The 18,135-nt window shown below is 45.6% G+C and overlaps 1 protein-coding gene across 4 annotated transcripts in view; it reads left to right on the top strand.

The window, feature by feature from the left end:
- The first annotated feature begins 5,423 nt into the window (after positions 1–5,423).
- Positions 5,424–18,135, top strand: part of MYRIP (myosin VIIA and Rab interacting protein) — a 237,073-nt gene continuing 224,361 nt past the window's right edge. For all 4 annotated transcript variants that reach the window (XM_033133115.1, XM_033133112.1, XM_033133109.1 and 1 more), the window contains exon 1: positions 5,424–5,670. The gene's annotated coding sequence lies outside the window, so the exon portion shown is untranslated. The remainder of the gene's footprint in view (positions 5,671–18,135) is intronic.

Raw genomic sequence — 18,135 nt, 5'->3', positions numbered from 1 at the left:
AGTTCTAGTTTACGTTCCTCTAATGGCTAATGATATCGAACCCATTTTCATGTGCTTATTTGCCAGCTGTATACACTCTTCAGTGAAATATCTCTTCACATCTTTTGCCCATTTTCTAATTGGACTGTTTGGGGGTTTTTACTGTTGAATGTTGAAAGTTCTTTACATATTCTAGATAGAAATCCTTTGCAGATATGTTATTTGAAAATATTTCCCCCAGTATATCGTTTGTCTTTTCATCTTAACAGGATCTTTCACATACAAATTTTTAAATTTTTAAAACAATTTTTGATGAGGTCCAATTTACCAGTTTTTCCCTTCATTCACCTACTTTTCACTCAACAAATAATTATTTATTATATGTCTAAAATTTATCAATATTCCAGACACCCACAGGAATCAAAGATGTGACATGTTCCCAACTTTAAGGAATTTCCAGTCTACTTGGGGATATTGGAGAACTACCCAAACAACTGATATTACATAACAAGTGCTAAGTGTCATGGAAGATGTAGAGATACTTTTTCTTTTCTTTTTCTTTTTTTTTTTTTAAAGAAAATCAGATATCATGTTTTGGCTGAGTGAAGGTTTTACTACTTCTATGCCAGAGAACACCACAAAATGGCATAGAAACTTCCTTTATTAACTCATTTCTTTTCCAGGTTAAAATAATAATTTTTAGATAACTAACATATTCAATCTCATTCTGTGCAAGGAAATTCCACATGGATTGTGTAAATTAGTAACGATCTTTCAGGGCAATGGAAAGGATTGCACCGTATTTTTTATTTAGGAAATCTAGGATTCAGCAAAATTAAGTAACTTGTCCAACGTCACGCACACAGAAAGTGGTAAGGTCAGACTGGCACTCCAGTATTGTGATTAATGATCTTTTAATTCTATCCAGAATCCTTCGAGACATGTCCTTTTCCTGCCAATATAAACTCATCAGTCTTCTGGCTAAGAAATGGACTGATTCATGTTTTAAAAGAATATGTGATTTTCTTGGTGTACAAAAGTCAACGAGCTCTTCTTGATTAAGGAAGAATCCATTAAAACTCTCACAGTGGTCAAGATCACGCAGAAAATGGAAAAAACAAGCTCTGCCTGTGAGTCACAAGGGGCAAAAGAAGGGACGGATATTGCTGGAATTCAGTAAAATTTCGTGGGATGACAGCTCAGGATGGAGTAACCAAGGAGGTAGCATTTTAGGTCATCTTCTTGCAGGCTCATCTTCAAACGCCGAATTTTTCATGGGGAATGATTTAAAAGAATCAATAATAGCTCTGGTGAAGAACTGAAGTTGTGTCTCTTTTAACCTAAAGGATGACAAATAGGGAACTGGAGCTCTTTCTCATTCATGATGTCTCTGGATTTCCATCTGTACTTTTCTTTCTGTATTTGACCTTGCCCAAATCATTGAACTATTCTGTGGGGACAGAGCCCCAAAAAGCAGTTTCCAGGCTCTCGGCCTCACATAGAAAGGTGCTGGCTCAGGTAGTAAATGGCCATCGACTGTGATCAAATGGCCATCAGCTGTGGCTAGTTGGCCATCAGCTGTAACCAGTGAGCCATTGGCCACGAATATAACTGCCATAGCTACACTAGAAGAAAAATGGGGGCTAGCAAGAAGATGGTGGCCAAGCCTGCAAGCGGCGCAGTGAGGGTTGAGAATTGTGTGGCTCCTGTTTCCTGTTTCTCCAACCCAGCCGCCAGCGAGAGTATAGTGGTATGACTCCCCTACTTATGGCTCCGTGGGTGTTCCTTTTTGGCCTAGCCATATCCTGCATTCTTATGTGGGGAGCGGGAGCTGAGACCCTGCAGGCCATCCCGCATGACACTTGGCGTAGTCGGCAGGATACCCCGCAAGCCGCCCTGCACTACACATGGCGCAGCGAGCAGGGTATGGTGTCGGCCAAAGCTCTCGAACGGCGGTGGAGCAGTTTGTGCCTATGAACACTCAGTTGCAGGAAGACTAGGAGGAGCAGCTGCCTGAGAGCTGGACCCCGTGGAGGGATGGGAAGACGTGGACAGTTCCCCAACCAGCAGAGGCCAGAGAAAGCGAAGGTTGTTGCGGCCCCGTGGGCTGGGAAGTGCTTGCTGAGGCAGCCCGGATGCAGGACTTGTAGTCCCAGGAGGAAACACTTGCTGAGTCTTCCATGGGAGATGAGGGTGAGGTCAAGGTCATCTCACCCCCAGGACAGCCCTGGCGAATGACTATGGACTATGGGGAATTGCCTTCCATCCCTAATTTAATTGACCACTTGACTGTTTGGGAACATACCACCATGTAATGGAACTGGCGGATATTTGCTTTTGTGTCTTGACTGGCCGCCATCGAGAATATGTAAGCACCTTGACTGTGAGACGCTGTTGTTCCAGCACGATACCCTGAGAGGCCCAGAGAGAGTGGCAGTGCCCTGAGAGCCCTGGCTGAGTCCAGGAAGTCTGGCTGTGTCCAGAGAGAGTGGCAGTGCCCTGAGAGCCCTGGCTGAGTCCAGGAAGTCTGGCTGTGCCCAGAAGTACTGGTGGCGCCCTGAGAAACCCTGGCTGTGCCCAGAAAGCCTGGCTGTGTCCAGGAAGTAGCATTCACCTCCAGGCTCCTCGCACAGGGCCCCTCGCGGAAGACGCTTGTCGCGTAGATTGTGAGGCGAAACCCTGTAGGGGTGGAGTGTGGGGACAGAGCCCCAAAAAGCAGTTTCCAGGCTCTCGGCCTCACATAGAAAGGTGCTGGCTCAGGTAGTAAATGGCCATCGACTGTGATCAAATGGCCATCAGCTGTGGCTAGTTGGCCGTCAGCTGTAACCAGTGAGCCATTGGCCACAAATAAAACTGCCGTGGCTAGGCTAGCAAGAAAAATGGGGGCTAGCAAGAAGATGGTGGCTGAGCCTGCAAGCGGCACAGTGAGGGTTGAGAATTGCGTGGCTCCTGTTTCCTGTTTCTCCAACCCAGCCGCCAGCGAGAATATAGTGGTGTGACTCCCTTACCTGTGGCTCCGTGGGTGTTCCTTTTTGGCCTCACCATATCCTGCATTCTTATGTGGGGAGCGGGAGCTGAGACCCTGCAGGCCGTCCCGCACGACATATTCTGTATGTATTTATTTGTCTTTTAAAATGTTTATAACTTAGGGATGATGTTAAGACCTTGTAAAGAGGTAGGTTTATATATTAGGTCAGTTTTGCGAACACCTGCAAGATGTCAAATAACCTTTGAACCCAGCCCCCATTCTTGTCATGATGTAGCTACTGTAGGGCCACCTGTGGAGAGTAATCCTTCCCCCTTCTACATTCAAATCTTTACTCTGCTGGCCTGAGATGCAGCTGCAGAGACAGAGGTCTTCACAATGTCTGGAAACAAACGAAGACAAGTGTTTAGAAGTGGCTTACTGTAGACCAACAGGAGGCACCTGTAGGAAAGCATGCACCGACTACCTGCCAACATTTGGGCAGGTTTATTCCCACCCCTGTGCTCATCTCACTATCCCCGTTCATCCCCAAACAATCAGAATACCCCAGGCCTGACCATCTGACTACTCAAGTCCTAGACAGCTCCGGGGTAGAGCATGAGTGAAGCAGGGAGAAAGAGTTTTCTTGGGTGGTGTAATGTGCACTCTGGGAAAGACGGGACTTGCCTCATTCTTGGATCCCGACCAATGAGAAGATGATCCTAGAGCTGCCACGTGTCACTATGTGAAGTAAGTCGATTTAACAATGAGGCCCACAGAGGAAAGCAGAGAGGGGAGGAGGAGGGAGAGAAGAGGGAAGGGGAAGGGAGAGAGGAAGAGGAAAAGATGCTGAGACTCTAGTTCTACTTCTGACATCACTTGAACCTCTGAATCCACATGTGCCTGAAGTTGCAACTACCATTTATTTCATATAACAAAAGGTAAAAAACGGAACCTTAGACAGATACATTTGGTTGTGCATATGTCGATTTTCTCTAGGAGGGTACACAAGCACATGAGAGCAATGGTTGTCTCCAGGGAGAGGAATTGAGCGTCTTGTTAACTATCTACCCATTTGCACTGTCTGAATTTCATACCACGCCAATGTTACTCAAGCATAGATAAATACAATTAAAATTGAAGGTAAATAACATAGAACCAAAACACAGACTTTCTTCCACTTTAACCAGTTTTGTGGATTATAAAATCCCTTTAAGAGAGGAAAACAGATCTTTAGAGAAATCAACTCCTTTACCTTCCAAGTTTCCTTCTTAAAGTCCCCCCGCCCCCACCCCACTCTCCCGCGGACAGATCAGCAAACCAGCGAGCCATCCATTTCTACTGCGTAAATTTACACGGAGAGAGCAGCTCAATCCACCGTCCTGAGAAAGGATTCCCAGGGTTTTAGGAATCACCAATGTAGCTCCACAAACGCTGTATTCTGATGGAGTGACTTCCACCCTGCAGCTAAAATTGACAGTGTGTTTTCACAGCAGAGTTGTTCGTGCTGAGGCAGTCTGTTTTAGGAAGATTCCAGGCCTTGTACATTATGGATGCAAACTCACGCTGAAGCCCTGGCCTGGAGGGGAACCTTTCAACTCCTATTTGCTTTTTCAGGACCTGGAGCACCTGGCAGGTGCCCGAATGCGTTCCTCACCTGCAGTAATCTTCCTGCGTCCTTCTGCCAGCGCGGGCTCACTAAACCGGCGGTGTGGAAGCCAAGGGGTTTGGGAGATTTGGGCGCGCAGTGGCCTGGGACAGCTCTTCGAGCCTAACGCGAATCCAGTCCACGCGTGTTGAACGAATGAGAGTCGCTAGCTCAGTAAATTCATGAGACTAAAGGGAATCTAGACCAGGGGGTGGGTCAGCACGGTGACTTTAAATACCCAGGGACTGACTGTGAAGTGGAGAGCTGTCTTTGGAGAAGCTCCACGCCGGCTCTTCGTGAGGCTCCAGACTCCCGCCCGCGAGCCAGGCCGACCCGGGATCCCGCGACCCAACACTCCGCGGTCAGGGAGGGGCCGGGCCCCCGAGGTTTAGGGGCGAGCGACCGGAAAAGCCTGACTTCAAAGCTGAGAACGACCTGAGGTCTCACCTGGGGGCTCCTGGGCCGCGGCCCCGACACCGCACTGCCGGGCTAAGGGGCGCCCAGGAGAGGGCGCGGGACCCCGCCCCGGGCGCGCGCAGCCCCAGCCCCGCCTCCTCCCGAGGCGCCCGCCCTCCCCGCGCGTGCGGCCCGCGCGCCGGGGGAGCTCGGGAGAAAGCCGCGGGCAGGTGCCCCCGGCCCAGCGCAGGCGCGATCGCGCGCAGTCCCTCCAGCCGGGCACCCCGCACGCGCCCCCGCCCCGCCTCCGCACGCGCCCCGGCCCCGGGCGCCTCTGATTGGCGGCCGGCCGGGCCAGCGTGTCGGCGGCGGCTGCGGCCGGGCTGGCCCTGGCTGCCTGCGGCGCGGGCGCCTCCCTCTCAGCCGCGGCCGCCGCGGCGCTCCCGCCTCCTGCCGGCTCCCGGGCTCCCGCTGCGGCTGCGGTTCGGGCGGCCGAGCCCCGCGGCGTTGCGGCTCAGATCTGGCGCGCCGCACGACCCGCGCCCCTGCCTCGCAGCTCGCCGCCTCCTGATCCACGCGCCGCGCTGCGGCAGGTGCCCCGGGCGTCCTGAGACGCGGTGGCCTGAGCCCGGCCGTCATCGATGACCCGGGTCACGGACCTGCTCCAGCCTGGTCACCCCGTGTGAGTACCGTCCCCTCCCCTCAGAAGGCTTTCCGCCACCGTCCCTCTTACGTTGCAGCAACTTTGGGGGTAGGTGTGTGGAGGTGTCTCTCACGTCCCCCCACACCCCGTGCGCGTCCTGAGCCAGGGTCGGGGGCTTGGCCAGTCCGCGGCTGCGGAGGGGCACGGGGGTGGGGGCGTTGAACTTGCGTCGTCGCAGAGTGGGAACCGTGCCTTCCTCCGGCTGCCGGGGCCGAAGCTTGCCTCTGTGTGTCCCTCGCGGTTTTCGATCCCCACTAGCCACGTAGCTCTTGGGTTGCTGTTCACCGCGCACCTACTAAGCTACGGGCGCACCTGCCGGGCGCCTTAAATCATCCGGTAAGCGCCCGGAAGCAGCCCAACGCGGTGGACTTGACTCTTTCGGACTCTTAATTTCTGTAAAATGGGGCTAATCAGGGACTCGCTCAAGGTCACAGCTGGTGCACGGAGTAAGAATCCGAGTCGATTGCGTCTGGCCGGTCCCCGGACTGCCTGGAGAGGGACGCGCTGTTGCGGGGAAGGAGGGGGTTGGTCACTTCAGCTTCATCCCGGTCTCTTCCTCATACTCCCTTCCCCCAAACTCCGCCTTATTTGGAGAGGTCGGGATCCGATCCCAAAGGACCTCGCGGGGGACCTTCGGAGCGAGCGCGGAGAGGAGCAAGTCCACGGTGGGAAGCCCTGGACCTGAGACATTTGCAGTATCCCCTCCATTCCCCGTCACTTAATTTGCTAACGTCTGGGCAGAGTCAGGGGAATTTGCTAGGTGCCTGCTCCGTCTCCTTCTCCCAAATAAGTCCTGTCCCCGAGGATAAATATCCGAGACTCTACCTGCACATACCAGTTTGGGCTCAGGGACTTCCTGAGACGCGGGTTCGTTCTGAGGTTGGCTTCCCCAACACTGGCTCCCATCAGCTCTTAAAACAATGCCTCTGGCTTCATTTCTGCTCGCCCCTCCTCCCTACCCCTGGATCTGGATTTGTTAAACCCTTTCCTTGGGGAGGGTGGAGTCCCGTCCCAGAATGTGTAAATGTTGGCAGACGTGAATCTTTTACTCCAGATCCTTTGAGGCAGCTCCTGTGGGGCTGTGCGCGGTTGGAAGAACTTTGGACGGGGGAGAGAATGTTCCCTCCCCTTTTGACATATCACCCTGTCCCTCCAACTCAGCCTCCCTTGCCCCAACTAGGCGATGACTACTTAGATAGGTTTGTGATGTTTGACAAACATCTTTGAGCCTCGACGTTTTTTGTTTAATGTATACAATGGAATAATCCCTGCCTTTTAGTCTTCCCAAGGCAATTATGGTTCAGGGGACATGTCAGATGTGCAAGTCGAAGGAAGATGGTCCAGAAGGAACTGAGCTGTTGGTAGAAATGGAGGTGATTCAAAGAATTTTTTTACAGCAGCCTCGAGGACCCTATTCACAAATCTAAAAATCCTTCTTTCCAGAGAAATTTATTTTGGTAAAACTTTGAAGAGACTACTCTCCATCTCCCTGTTGATGTTGCTTGCCTGGTCATGGTGATTGAAACTGACAGTGGTGTAGACTGAATCCTGTTTCCTGTCTCCCTGCCAAGAGGCACAGAAGGAGAGTTCATCTGTGGCCTTAACCTTCAGAGCAGCTCACTCACATGAACTGAAATACTCCATTGAGAACCGAGCATCTCCCTGCTTTTGCCTTTCTGGTTATTACCGTGTTGGCAGACTTTTGTCTCAAAGGCAAGTTAAGGAGGGACAACTGACCAGACCTTGGTGAATTTGTTTTAATATCATATTGAAGTATGACATAATCACAGCAAATGGCATAGATCTGAAGTGCATTCTCAATGGACTTTCACAAACTGAACACACCTGCGGACCCCGTGCCCAGGTGAAGACCTATCATACCCCCCCAATCTCCCCATGACACCTACAGGCACCTTCCCTCAAGGGTAACCATCATCCCGCTTAGTTTTGTCAGGTGAGTTTTAGTTTTATTATTATGATTTATTTTATCATTTTAATTTCAAAGTGAAAATGAAACTGCTAGATGATTTTCTACCTCTTTTTTATATGTATGTAAAGCAAAGGTAGTTATACCTAAGCCAGTCCAGAAAGTTAGAAGGAAGAATTTGGTCTTAAGATCTGGTTGGAGTCTGAACTGGTTGTACCATTGTCCGCCCCCCCCCCCCCCCCCCCCGCCACCACACACACACACCCTGATCATTGGTTCTTGTTCTTGGGTGATGTGACCTGCTGGACCCTAGATGTAACAGTGCTGACAGGGATAAATAGAGGCTGGTTTACTCGTAGAGTGTATTTGAATAATACAAATCTGAAATAGTGTGGTAATAAAATATAAATGAAGAAAAGATATGAATGAATTCTTATTTGAAACATAAAAATGGAAATATTTTGAATTTCTCAAGGTGAAAAATTTGGTGGATAATCGCAGAATTTCAAGGCTGAGTGACTTGTGAGCTGTTCGGGCTGTTGCCACATGGTGGCGCCACATTAGCGGGACAACTGAAATACCCACCATTCTTTCCCAAGCCCTCCGGAAGGAATCCTAGGAATAAAATCCTAGGAATAAAAATCCAACAGTTCGGGAATCTCCAAAAGTGATGTCTGCACACGGTGGTTTTTGCAGTGTCTGGCAGGCAAGCCTCCCTCTGCTGCCTGCCAAGTCCGTGGCTAGAACACTATCCCAGCTTTTTGTGGGTTGGGGCAGGTGGAACTGAGACACTGTTGCTTTCTCTTTAATAACGTGGAGCTGTGGTATGTCCTTGGAATTTTAAAGAGGATCAGTTGAGAAGCTAGCTTAAGTGTGTTATGGTTCTATTGGTCTCATTTCACCCCAGAATCCCCCAGAGGTCTGAGAGAAGGAGTTCTCTTTCCCGGGGCAGGTAGCTTTTTCCACAGAGCACTGTCCATGGTGAACTTAGAATACTAAACAGGCCTGGGTGTAGCCCAACTGCTGCTGGCAGAAGGGCCCCATGCCTTCCACAGCGTGGGGACCAGGTCACCAGGAGAGCCCTCAGGAAGTGGGCATGCTGTATCCAGCTGAGACAGCTGAGCAGACCCAGTCAGTGCCCTTCAGCACCTTTTCCTCTGTCAGTGTGACTGAATGTTGTTTAGGTGATTGGATTTGTGTGATGGCTGCGAGCCTCTGATTGCTACGAGTGTTAAGTATTTGCCATGTGCTGGACACTAAATATATATATATATATATATATATATATATATATATATATATATATATATTCATTTAATCTTCACTATAAGAGGAGGATGGCTTTCCTATTTTATAGATGAAGGAACTGGGCCTTGAAAATTAACCACTCTTTCTGAGTGTACGCAATATGTGAGCCAGAGTGAGGTTTGAGAGCCAAGTCTCTCAGACAGCTTCCCAGCTGAATTGTACCCTTCTGCAGGGTTAGAGAAGTCTTGCGTAGTTCTTTTGTCTTCCCTGACACCTAGCATAGCACTCTACATATAGTAGCTACTTACGTCTAAGAATGGGGATTGCCATACATAGAAAATTGTGGGCTGAGCAGAAAGGAAGTTCAGACACGGAGGGATGAGAATTTGGGGTTGAGTCCATGCAACGTGTAACACTGGGACTGAGTGTGTGCCCATCGTGTGTAGCCTTCTTTTGTGTTGAAAATTTTATGGAAATGAAGGCCTGTCATTTATTTTTGTGATTTGCTTTTTTCACCTAATACTGCTTTTTGATATGTGTTGATAACATATGTTGATAATTATAGATGTACTATTTCTTTGATATACCAGAGTTCAAATATTCCCCATCGATGGACCGAAAAAATGGTTTTACCATTTGCTATTATAAATAGTACTGCAGGGAATATCCTTGGTAAGATCTTGTAGAAATAGACAAGAGTGTGTCTAGGGTGTATACCCCCTGAAGTTTCATATCTGGATAGTAGGATATGCTCGCATCAACACTTGTCTGTTACTTCAACCCTACTAGGTTTTGCAAATTGCCCTCTGAAGTAGTTCTGCCACTTAACACTCCCACCAGCACTGTGTTGGAGTTCCTTGTATCCCCATATCCTCCACGGTGCCTCCTGCTAATTAGATACTTTAAATTTCGTTAATCTGATAAGCATGGAATGTATCTCACTGCTTTTTTACTTTGTATTTTCTTTAGCGGTATTTAAAAGATGTATCGATTTTCAAGTTTTCTTTTCTACGCGCTGCCATTTTTTACTAGATAAAACTTTTAGGTCTTTAAACTCATCTGAAATTTATAATTCTGTATCGTGGGAGGCAGGAATCTAATTGTTTTCTGTATTTAAAGCCATTGATCTCATTATCATTTAATGAATAATTAACTATTTTCTCCTTTATTTCGTTGCCATCTCTATCATGTACCAATTTCTGTTATATTTTTGGAGGTTTCTTAACTCTGTTCTGTTCTCTTTGTAACTCCTCAGCTAATACCATTTTCATTTAATTATTAAAGCTTTATAATAAATCTTCTCTTCTTAGCCTTTTTCTTCAAACTTGTCATGGCTGTTCTTGACCCTTTAGGCTTCAACATGACTTTTAGGATCTAGCCGAAATATCCCCTCCCATGAAAAAACACTGTTATCAAAATTTGGTAAAACATCAAATAAAATTATTTATTTGTTTCTTTTTCTTCAAATACAGTGCTAATCAAACCTTTTAATTTCCCATTATTTACTGTGAAATTTTAGTCCCCATTTTAAGTGGATTCACTTTAGGTGACTCTTCGTTCATATCAGCTATCCTTGAATAATAAGGACCATATTTTTTTAAATTAAATTTATTAGGGTGACAATAGTAAAATGACATAGGTTTCAAGTGTGCATTTCTCTAATACATCATCTGTGTATCACATCGTGTGCTCACCACCCAGAGTCAGTTCTTCCATCGCCATATGTTTGACGGCCGTTCTCCTCATCTCCCACCCCCCCCTCCCCCCTGACCCTCTGCTAACCACTAAACTATTGTCTGTGTCCATGAGTTTTTGTTTTTTTGTTTGTCTTGTTCTTTTGTTGCTTTCAGTTTTATATCCCATATATGAGTGAAGTCATATGGTTCTCGACTTTTTCTGTCTGATTTATTCACTTAGCATAACAGTCTCAAGACCCATCCATGTTGTCACAAATGGCACTATTTCATCTTTTCTTATGGCCGAGTAGTATTCTATTGTATATATATATACACCACATCTTCTTTATCTAATCATCTATTGAAGGACACTTTAGTTGTTTCCATGTCTTGGTCATAGTAAATAAAGCTGCAACGAACACCAGAGTACATATATCTTTATGGATAAATGTTTTCAGATTTTTTGGGGTATATACCCAGGAGAGGGATTGCTGGGTCATATGGTAATTCTAGTCTTAATTTTTTTAGGAGCCTCCATACTGTTTTCCATAGTGGCTGTATCAGTTAACATTCCCACCAACAGGGTATGAGGGCTTCCGAAAAATAAATTCTTTATGCAAACTTTTTACAAATTTCTCCCATTGGCTCACTACTCAGGGAAGTATAAACTGAAAGAGATATTTAGAAAAACCCCAACCAGTGAACCATATACTGTTGGTTGACTATTTTTTAGTATATGAATATATTTTTAAACACAGGTGAGGTCATTGTTTTTACTCAGCAACATATGAGTGGTGTTAATGTCAACAATTATTCTTCTGTGTCATTTTTATCCTCCTAATAATCCATTTCATCTATGTACCATAATTTATTCAACAAAATCATTATTTTAAAACATTATAACTTTATACTTTTTATTGTAACTTCATCCTGGTACACATTTTTATTTTCTTAGAATGAATTACCTTGTCAAAATTACCTTTTTAAAAATGTTTGATCCATATTGCCAAATAACCCTCCAGGAAAGCTTATAAATTTATTTTGCTATTGGTAGTGTATGAGTGTGCCAGATCCCCAAGCCTTGCCAGCGATAAATATGATTCTTCATCAACATTGTAAATTTCATAGGCAAAGGAAATAAACCAAGCTCTTGCTTTTTTACTTTTCTAGTGAGTCAAAACATACCTTCGTGTTTATTGGCTCTTCATAGCAGACTTCACTATAGAATTTTCCAGAGAGTTGTTTCCTTTTTACTTCCTGTAAAAGAAATGCATCGTCACTGGGTGTTTTTGAGAGAACTATCACTTTGTTTTATAGAGCTTATATTCATGTGTTTCACTGTTAAATATCATTCCATCATATGAAAATACCATATTTTATTAATCTGTTCCTCCATGATGGACTTTAGATGGCTTCTGTTTTTTTTCTTTTTGGCTATTCCATAGATGTGTGCAGTAAACGTCTTTGAAATATATTTATGCACATGCAAAAGAAATTGTTGAGACTGTATGCCCAGCAGTGGAATTGCAGGGTTCCATTTTATGTAACCTTACAATTTGACCACCTGCTGCCAAATTGCTCTCCCAAAGTGGCTATACTCGCATAAACTTCCGGAGTAGTGTATATGAATAGTATCGGTTACATTAAGGAAACAATAATACTAGAGAAGGAAGAACGAAGGTGTTAAAGGAAAAAGTGTATATATGTGTATGTTTGTGTCTATATATAAATATCCTAAAGTTCATTGAGAAAGCTTAGAGGTTTTTGACCTTTACCTTTAGACTCTTGTGTCATATAGGTGGTTATAGATAAGTACATAAATCATAAACATCATACAAATGTTTGCTTAGCTTAGGAGAATTGGTAAGCGTTTAAGTAAAAACAAGGTCAGCTATTTTGTGGTGCCTGCGATCAGGGCAGCCTGCAGGAGGAGGTGAATGCCTGTTGAGGAGAACCAGAAAAGCACCTTGGCCCAGATCTGTGCCTCCTGTCCCAGGGCATAGGTCCCACCATTGCACAATTGTTCCTTTTCATTATCTCTTCTTTCAAAATTTAGAAGACCTTGCTTGGGGTAACTGAAGTAATTAATAGTGGACCTAAACACCTTAGTGCAAATGCATTTATTGTGCTCAGTTGCTAGTGACAGCAAGACCAGAACAGCGTGAAACTGCCAGAAGGTTATTGGAGAAAAGGCTGAAAGATGGACTTTGTTGAGGGACGGGCTGGGTGCTTTACCGAGAGGAACCTCACCCCCTTCCAAATTACTCTGAGAGTCAATTCTGCATTTGTGTCAGGAGAGTAAAAAGAGCTCTGCGCGAAACTGCCTGCCTGCTGTTTGAAAACTGGTTTTGGTTTTGTATTCAGCCTTGTGTTATCTCCCCCCATTACCTTCCGTAGGTACTTATGAGTTAAATTTTGTGTGTACACTTATATATCATCAGCTGGGGAAAGAAAGACACTCTATAGAAAGTTCTTTTGTGGCTTTTTGTGATTTACAGCGTAATGCCACTGATGTGACATACGCCATCTGCAGCACGGATGTTCAGATCCATTCTGTGGGCTGACAACTTAATCCCACTGAGTAGATACTTGGGCAAAAGAAAGCAAAACATGCGAGCAAGGGCAGGTGCCTGGAGGACAGAGGTGCCTGTGGCCCCAGGATCTAGTGTAGCTATTTGCCAAAGTCCCAAAGAGACACTGACTCGTGGCTCAGAAAACTATGTCATTGCATATGGTTCTCCCTTTTTGATATGAAATGTAACTGTCTCTAGGCTTGGATGCCTGGATATCACTGGGGAAAAGGAAATAACCCGAGCCTCTATGTTTTTCTTCTGGAGGTGGCCCAGCCTGCATCAGCAGTGCTTCCAACCCCAGACTTCTTCCTACTCTCTTGAGACCGTTATCTCAAGCATCATTTTACTTTTACCTGTGTAGCTTCAGCCTCAGAACATATGGCAGGTGCTCTTTCTGTGTTTGTGTTATACCAATGTGGCTTTGTTGTTTCGCTCTTTTTGAAAAGCAATTTGTTGATCATTAGGGACTTTGATTTACGAGGATGACATGTAATCAGAGTATTCGAGATTACTTTCTTTCTTTTATGGCTAATTAGTAGAAAAATAAAAAAATAATGCCGTTTTAATTGAATCCTTCTTTAAAGTCTTTTAGAAATCCGCCAGTGGACTTTTTTTAGCTCTGCGGTCGGGTGAATGTCGGGTGCCTCTTCCAGGACTGCGGGTTTTGCCATCCGGCACCTGAGTGACCCAGTCCCCCAGCTGTCCCTTCGTGCTCCCAGTTCTGAATCCTTCCTCCCATAGCTTCCGGGTACCTGATGTTTGCTCTCCCACTCCCTCAGTTTCCCTCCCCTCAGACTGCTGCTGACGGTGGTAGGTGATGAAATGCTGATATTTCCCCCTTCTCTTCTATACGTGATCCAAAAGCAACAAGGAGAAGGAGAAACAAAAAGCCAAACACCATTTTTGGCAAACCTGGGAGGTGGTTAGAATTGTTTCTCGAAGAAAGGTGGAAGGGCTGCCAGAAGTGAGATGAAGTGGGGAACAGGGGAGGAGGCACAGAGATGTGTTCTGGGTGTGCAGTCAAGACCACGTCTCGGGAAGGTGAGGCTTCTAAGTCACAGTGGGGTAAGGAAGGTGGCCGGCACTTCCTGTGGCCCCCTCTTCTGCTCTTGATCCATCTCACCAGAGTTGTTACAGGCTCTTTTTGGACATTCTAAAGAAAATGTGTGATTAAAAAGTCTAATTCTTGGAAGTCAGGACCTAATTTTAGTTAAAGCAATGCCCCTGATGAGTCTGCACGGATAAGATGGGTACAGCAGTGGGGGTTGCTGTCATCTCTGGCAATTACTCATTCGGGTGGTTTCACTATTTAGCTGTTGCCCTTCACACTGATGCCTGAAAATGTGTCTCAGGGGCCTTAATATTCTCAGCCTTAGACCTAGTCTTTATATTTCTGGGAATGTAGCCTAAGGAGAAAAAAAATCCTTAATGTGGAAAAACCCATTATGCACAAAGATATTTATCTTAGTTCTCTATGAAATAGTCCACAGTTGGAATCAAGCCAGATGTACACAGTAAGAGAAGGTCGGTAAGTATACACACTTGATGGAATATAATGTAATCATCAGGAGCGATGCTTAAAAGGGATTGTACTAACATGGAAATATGCTGGTAGTCAAGTATTTAGTGAAAAAGGATGCATACTCGTATATCTGTGTATCCTAGGATGAAAACAACCCAGCACCTATCAAGAGTGGAAGAAATGAGACAAATGAAGCAAGTGTCAGCACTGGGTGTATTTGTTGGATGGTGTCAGATGATTCTTTTCTTTTATGACATTATCACATCTTTCCAGTTTTCTCAAACGGGAATTTGGGGCGGAGGGGGCGGGGTACTGAAAACCACACAAAAACTCTAAAGGAAAATCTCAGAAGAATAAGAGGGGGTAGAGAGCTGTTAGAGGCTTCTTCTGATGCGCTTCTGTGTGGGTTGTACCCCTTTGGTAACTGTTTTGCAGAATTGAGAGTCCCCCCAAAAAGAGATAGCAGAGATGGAACAGGAAAGGTGCCCTGGCTGGGAGGTTGCCCTACCCCTGTCTGTGAACTTTCAGAGCAAGTCCGCGCGGTGCTTTATTTCTGGGTTCTCCTTTGTTGGGCATCTCTCCAAGTACAAGTGGGCCCTCAAGCTGTCTTTGTTGACTTTAGGATCTGTGGGCGGAGACTGTGGCAGATTCCACTGGCCACGTCATGGAATACTTACATTATGCTTTCAGGGTGTTCCCTTTGGATTTTGAGGGAAAAAAAAAAAGGAAGAAAATTTTGCTTTTCATTTCTCTCCAATTTGAATTAAATATCCATGGGCACTGCTACTCAACACTAAACTACCTTCTCAGCCTTCTGTCGTTGCTGTCACATTGCCGAACCACTTCATTTAAAATAAAGCTGAAGCTACTTTGGTTAGCTAATGCTTTAGAGTACCGTAATCTTATCTATAGAATTCTGTAACACACCTTGAATTATCTTCAAAGTAGCTAACTTTAATTAAAGAGTGTGTCTCTGAACCTCCTGCTGATGGAAGATGGATTACTGAACCCCCACTCCCCAACCCCCATGGGTCAGGGTCACGTTAAAGAACATTAAACCATTTCCCTCCTGCCATAGTATTGAGGGGGAGAGGGCTCTCTCCTCTCTCTCTCTCTCTGTCTCTGTCTCTCTCTCTCTCTCTCTCTCTCCTCTTTCATTGCCTAGAACAACTTCACTCTCCTCTTTTTTTATCTACTTAATTAGATATTATCTAGGATCAAATCTCTTTATAATGTTATTGTTTCTATAGCTTTGAGTATGACCACAGTTTGAAAGGCTTACCTGAACACGATATCTTATTGTAAGTTTTTCTATTTGAAACGATTTTTTCCTTTTGAAAATGTACACTCCCGTCTAGTTCAAACATTTATTTCAACTTTCAATAGATTGAGGCTTCAAAACAAGAAAGAAAGAAACCTATTTATTGTACTCGGGCCTTTGGTCTTTGAAGAAACCACAGCACTAAAAAGGATCAGATCAGAGAGGTGTTTTGAAAATCATCTGGTCCAGAGGTAGAAAACCGGCCATTCCAGCATTTCATCAGATGATGTGGTACATTGGTGAGACTCGTGAATTCCATGGACATGAGTCCGTGGCCAAACTTCTTTTGCTATAAAATGAGTTTCTTGGTCAGTCACAACATTGTAGGGGAACGATCACAGTGAATTAACAATTCTGCAAGTGATGGATAAAGGCGCAGGTAGGAGCAGTGCAGGCAGAGATGGCAAATCTACATGTGTCTATTCCAGGGAGGAATCATCACCCCCTCTATGACAAAAGGGGTCTAGTGTAATCACTCTGCCACTACCATGTGGTTGACTGGTTTCTTCGCCTCCACATCCAGGGGAGAGGCTCTGAGTGTGTGTCTACTGTGGGGAAGGTGGGCCCTCAGCAGTGGTGATAGATTAGGACTGAAAAGAAGAAGTCTGTGAGATTTGATCCATGTGTAGCCATGTTGTTGGGCCCGTGGGGCCATGTTCCTGGACCCTGCTGCCATGTCCATTTTGTACAAGAGCTCACTGAATAAGCACTGGGGAAAAGGCTGCCTGGCCTCCGCAGGTATCTTCTTGTCCACTTGATTATTGAGAGCTTCCACATAGATACTCGAATCTCATCACACTGTGCTCCTCTGAGAGGTCCATCATTTGCATATCTCTTTCCCAGCCCTCCTTGTTACTGATCTCCCAGTCCTGTTCTTTCCCATCCTGCCTTTCTGTTAGCTGCTGCCCATGGATTGACGTAGGTCCATTCTTCCTGATATCTCTCAGTCCAGACAACACGAAAAACCAATACACTGCTCGAAATCCTGCCTATCAGAAGGATTACCCTTCACGACTATCCTTCAGAGCTCTTTACCCCCCATGTAGGGCTATATTGCTACAGCTGACCACTTCTGGTTGGTGTTAATGATATGTCACAGAATCATCCACAAATCAGGCCTGACCTTTTTCCTCTTATGTTGGTTGGTCATCCAGAACTTCCGATGAGGATGTAAGTGTGGACTGAGGGAGAGGACGTAAAGCAACAGACATCGGAGATGCAGGAGTCTGACGCCTTCCCATGCAACTCACACCATGTGGAACTGCTCGAGCCTGATTTCTTATATACCATTTGCACTGGACAGTGGAAGCCTCCTGTACACACCTAGCCTAACAAGAGGCTCAAAGTTGGGTTCTTCTGGTCATGTGGTCATTAGATGTTCCGTAGTCAGGCATTCAGCACCAGGGCCTGATAGCAAGCATGAACTGTTTCTCAAAAGAAGAATTTTCTGTAGAGGAGGACATGGCTCTTTCCAGCACCCTTAGAAGCCATTGAAGTGTTTCACCTGGAATGTCCCAAAGGTCCTGTGTGTATCTCTGTTTGCTATGGACACTTTGATATCATTGGATCTGTCGGGTCATGCAGAAACCAAGGCACACAGCACCTGCACTGCTGCCTCAAATGGCTACAGAGCCTTTTCTTGCTCTGGGCCCCACTCAGAACTTACAGTGTACTTGGTATTATAAATGGCTGAGAGCAGCATATGTGTATGTTTCTATGTGTCATCTCCCAAATCCAAAGAAGCCCAGCAAGCTTCACGCTTCTTTATTTACTGAAAGGCTACATGTTGATGATAATTATAATAATAACAATAATAAAATAACAGCCCTAGACTTCTTAGGGCAATTTATTAGAGAAACAGCAGACTAAACTGAGGTTGGGACCAGGGCCGCGGCTGGAGAGGCAGGGTGCTCGCTCTGGGCCTGGGGAAGGCGTTGCGCTGGTGGGAGCAGGCCCCACTTAGGGCTCAGATGTTTGCTCTTGGAACACTTGGCTTGAATTACGTGGGAGCTGGTGTAGAGTTAGATGTCTTATCACACGTTTGAAAAGTACTCCTCATTTGGGAATTTACTATTACCATAGTTTCATTTCCTCTTCTTTAAGATTGTGATCTATAGTTCTGTGTCTTCCTTTAACTTGTTGAGGGCTATAATTTGGGTCATTTTCTTTTCTATGTA

The sequence above is a fragment of the Rhinolophus ferrumequinum genome, chromosome 17 (assembly GCF_004115265.2).
Source record: "Rhinolophus ferrumequinum isolate MPI-CBG mRhiFer1 chromosome 17, mRhiFer1_v1.p, whole genome shotgun sequence".
NCBI classification, from domain to species: Eukaryota; Metazoa; Chordata; class Mammalia; order Chiroptera; family Rhinolophidae; genus Rhinolophus; species Rhinolophus ferrumequinum.
Note: the sequence above shows the minus strand (reverse complement) of the source record. Positions and strands in the feature narration are given on the sequence as shown.